The following is a 5092-nucleotide window of genomic DNA, read 5'->3' on the forward strand; positions in this document are numbered from 1 at the left end:
CGAAGCTTTGGTCAGGTGTAGGCAGGCTCTCCCCAGTACCACCTCTGCAGGGATGGGGGAACTGTCGTCCAGGTTGCCTTGGACCTTCTCAGGGCCCAATCCCTTCAGGAGTTGAACCCTAAGGGACAGGGCACCCTTGGTAGCCTCAGAGGATGGTGTGGGACAGTGGGAACATATCTGTCCTGCTCTTGGGTGGTGGCTACAGTTGCCAGGCTGTGTCTGTGGCTTTAGACTCCTTAACTGTGGAGCAGGATTGCCTGGTACGGCCTTGGCTCCAGACTGTCCACTGTAGCAGGACGGTTTTTTGTTTGGTTGTTTTGGTTTGCTGTCATTTATTTATTGGGCAGCACATGAGTCGCTCAGCTGTGGGAGGCAGAGGACGACTTGCAGGAGTTGGTTCTTTCTTCTTATCACGTGGGTCTCAGGGATGGAACTCAGCTGTCCCGGCTCAGCAGTCATTCCCCAGGCCCACTTTTGTTTATGTGTGTGTAGTGGCGATGGGGGAGGGCAACACACACACGCCACAGCACAGCATGGATGGAGGTCAAAGGACAATCTTCTCCTACCCTGTGGGGTCCAGGTATCACACCGAGGTCTGTCTTGCCAAGGTCTGTCTTGGCAGCAACCTTTTTTTTACCCACTGAACCCTCTTGCCTGCCCAAGTGGGAGGGGTTTAAAAGTGAGAAGAGGCTGAGGAGAACGCTCAGCTGGTAGGGCTTGCCTTGCAAGCATGAGGACTTAAGTGTGAGCCCCAGGGTCCCCCCCAAAAGCCGGGTGTGCTGCTGTGCACCTGACACTGTGTGTGTGTGTGTGTGTGTGTGTGTGTGTGTGTGTGTAGCCAGGTGTGCTGCTGTGCACCTGTAATCCTAACACTGGGGATGTGGGGATGGCAGACTCCTGGGCTCACTGTCCGGCCAGCTTAGCCTACATATCAAGTTCCAGTGATAGTTGGCACCTGAGGTGTGGCAGAGGTTGTCTGCCGATCTCCACACACATGGTTATATAGCTGCATGCACAGCCGCAGATGCATGTGCATGGAAACACGAACACACATGAACACACGTGTGCGCACATGTGCACTCACGAACACACACATGTGCACTCACGCGCACACACACACACACACAGAGTGGTAGAAACATTCTGGCATTGAGAGCAGGGTATACATGCCCAGTTTCAGACACGATGTCACCTCATCGACCCCCGCTTTAAATTTCTCCCACTCCACCGACAGAATGTCTACAGGAGAATTCCACATAGTTTTATAAAGCGTGGGATTGGGCTGGAGAGATGGCTCAGTGGTTAAGAGCACTGACTGCTCTTCCAGAGGTCATGAGTTCAAATCCTAGCAACCACATGGTGGCTCACAATCATCTGTAATGAGATCTGATGCCCTCTTATGGTGTGTCTGAGGACAGTGACAGTGTACTCACATATAATAAAGAAATCTTTTTTTAAAAAAAGAAATAAAATAAAGAGTGGGATTGCCAGGCATTGATGGTCCAGCACTCGGAAGGCAGAGGCTCTCTGTGAGTTCAACGCCAGCCTGGTCTACAGAGTGAGTTCCAGGACAGCCAAGGCTACACAGAGCAACCCTGCCTTGAAAAACCAAACCAAACCAAAAGGAGTAGGAGAGGGAGCATTCTGAGTTTTGTCCCACCACCTGGGAGGGTTGGGGTCTTCTCCTGCACCTCACTTCCACCCCATTTACCTTTTTTTCTCTGTAAAGTTCTGCCCAGCCCTTCTCTGTTCACAAGCTCACCTTCAGTGAAGTCATGGCTTGAATGCATCACTGCCGAAGACCTCCGGATGCCGATCTGGTACACGCTCTTCCAATCTGTCCCTTGACCTCCCTGTCTGTGTTTTCCCCTGGAAACCTCTTTACATTCTGCCCGACCCTGCTGTTCTCTGAGGTGAGAGTCGGAGTTCTGGGAAATTCATAGTTCTGCTTACAGATAGAAGTCCAGAGATGCTTTTTAAACCTGGCAGGCTTGTTCAAGGCTGCCAACTCTTTTGTCTGTGGTGCAGCGTATCATGGGGATGTGCAGAGTGGTGTCTGCAGGAAGCAGGTGGGGAATGGGTACCCTGGGTGGAGTTACTCTCTGCCCAAGTATTCTGGCAAGTTGGACCAACATCTGGATGTATATGGAACAAAAAAATTCTTTTAATGAGCTCATATTCCAGATATTTGGTTCGCGTGCCACCGAACATCTGGACACTGGAAAAATATCTGGTCTGGGAACTATGATTTTGTGTTTCTCTTCACATTTTGAAAGCCTTTGGGTGCATCCCATTGCCAGCAAACTTGAAGCATACCTTTAACTCTTGAGCATCTTCAGGAAATCCCTGTGGAGTTGACAGCACTGTCCAGAAAATTCACACTCTCCAACAGCAGGGCGTGCAGGAGAATCAGATAACTGGATGTGGCTGGGAAGGGGTGACCTCTATTTACTTGAGAGGGCAGAGGGGACTCTCTAGAGAGCATTAGTCTCATTTTCCTCCCCACCCTTGCCTCTCAGGATCTGGGTTGGAACGCCCCCTTGCTTTGCCCATCAGCAAATGAAAGCCCAGACTAGCTGGTGCTCAGGCGCCCCAGCACCTACAAAGGCCAAGCTGGTCGATTTTTTATAGCTCCGATTTGGTGGCCGTTCAGCCACCAGCTGAGAGCCAGTCCAGGAAGTAAAGCAGGATCCAGGCCACACTGGGCTCACTTTCTAGCCCTCTTTTCTCAAAAACTGCTTGTCTTGGCCTGGAGAAGCCATTCCAGCATGTCTCTCTGACTTGAAGCCATGACCCAATCTCTAACGCCCTGGCCAAAACACCTCCTTTTTTCTGCTATATAGTAAGCAGTTTCCCTTCCCTGGTGGGAGGACATAGGAAGATGACAGGATCACGGGGAGGCCTTTGGGAGGGTTGGGCCCAGCAGGGAGGAGCCTGAGCAGGTCAGATGTTGAAAAGCATCTTAGGGGGGTAAAGGGTGTGGGAGGAGGTGGACAGCTCCACAGTGAGGCACTTCGGCATTGACAGCTTTCTGGCCCTCTCCATCCTTCTGAGATTCCTCAGGACTCACTGTAAGATTGGGATTCTTTGCCTTACTTTGTGGGTAAGAAATCGAGGCTCTGAGGAATCATATATGCCCAGAAGGCTTATGGGTCAAGACCTATAAGCAAGGGTCTATGGTGAAAAGTGGGTGCAGGATCTTGCCAAAAAATGGGGACTTGAGGAAGGCAGGTGAGGGCATTTTGGCAGGAGAGGAAGGACTCCACCCCTGGGAAGTGAGGTGGGTGAGCAGAATTTCTGGTTTCTTTGGAACTCAGTTGTGTCACATGATGTTTTCCTGGAAAGCTGTGTTCTGGGAGGATGTTTTTGCTGAAGCAGACACACGGGTGGGTGTTTGCTGAGAACAGACGTGGTGTTTTTCTGGAAACTGCCTGGTAAAAGGGTATATGATGTTTTGCTAGAATGGATGCTTGAGAGAACTCGTGATATTTGGAAAGGGTATAAAAATAACCCAGCAGACAGTGGACAATGCTGTGTGGTATTGGTTCACCCTGCCACTCTTTGCTGGTCATTACTGGGCTTTTTTGCTGGTGACGCGTTGTGGCATTGGTTTTTGCCCTTTTCTCTTTGTTGGTCATCATGGGTTATGACTTAGTGAGAGAAACAATGCCGTGAAAAGAATTCCTGGTGGTGTTCAGCAGCTTCTTTACTTTCTCAGACTCAGGCCAAGTGGCAGAGCCTTGAAGTTTCTTCTGAATGGAACTTCCATTGCTAATTCATGAATGGTGCTTGTGAGGATTGAGCTGCTGATTCATTAATGAGCTAAACTGTTGATATTCTGACAGCGCAGACGATTCCTCCAAGAATTATTTTAAATAGGGTCCCACCTTTGCCTATTAACCTTTCCTTTCCACTACCTCTGGTGGGTGGTGGGCTAGAAGGGAGGTTAAGGCATTTAAGAACCCTTATTAAGGGCTGGAGAGATGGCTCAGTGATTAAGAGCACTGACAGCTCTTCCAGAGGTCCTGAGTTCAAATCCCACCAACCACATGGTGGCTCACAGCCGTTTGTAATGGTATCCGATGTCCTCTTCTGGTGTGTCTGAAGATAGCTACAGTGTGCTTGTATATAATAAATACATTTAAAAAAGAACCCTTATTAAATGGGTTTTGAAAAATATAAGCCCACAGGTGGGAGTGGGAAGAGGAATTCAGGTAGAGGCCTTCAAGCTCTCTGAGGTGGTGGGATGAGTGCTTGGTAGAGTGTGAAGTCTCAGATTTAGCCCCCAGCCCTAGAAGACAAAACAGAACCAATGAATAGAGCACTGGGCTGAAATGGGACAACTCTGAGAAGCTCACAGGCCAGAGAGGAGCCATACAGAGGTGCCCCATGGCAACTCCAGAGAGCTACAACACTTGTTGAAATTTGGGCAGGTGAGATGGTTCAGTGATTAAGGACACTGTAAAGGGCTCAGCTTCAAGTCCCAGCAGCCTCATGGTAGCTCATAACCACCCATGACTTCAGTTCCAGGGCATCTGGTGCCCTTTCCTGGCTTCCACAAGCACCAGGTATGCCAGCCTTCTGCTCATGCATTCACGTAAAATTAAAAAACCTCAAAGAACAATAAACAAACAGAAAACAAACAAACAAACAGCCCTGTATCAGCCAGATGTGGTGGTACATCCCTGTTAATCTCAGAACTTGGGAGGATCAGGACTTTAAGGTTAGCCTGGGCTACACGAGACCCTGTCTTCACCCCTACCTCTCCTTAAAACCACAAAACAACTCAAGAAAATCCCACAACCTGAGGAGTACCCAAATTCTTGGAAACTAAAGAGTGGATTTCTAAATAATCTGAGAGGAGAAGGGAGCCTGAAGAGGTGGTAGCCACACTCTGGCTGAGCGCGTCCCATCGTTGGCCGCTGCTGCCCTGGTGTGGGGAAGGGAGCTGCCAGACTGACTGCAAGCGCCCGAAAGGCAGAAGGTCTCAAGTAAAGGTCTCACCTCAAGAACCCAGGAAAGATAAATAAATCCACAGCAAGCAGAAGAAACAATGAAGCTAAGAAGGGAACCTCCTCTCTCCCAAGATTAA

Source organism: Rattus rattus, chromosome 9, assembly GCF_011064425.1.
Source record: "Rattus rattus isolate New Zealand chromosome 9, Rrattus_CSIRO_v1, whole genome shotgun sequence".
NCBI classification, from domain to species: Eukaryota; Metazoa; Chordata; class Mammalia; order Rodentia; family Muridae; genus Rattus; species Rattus rattus.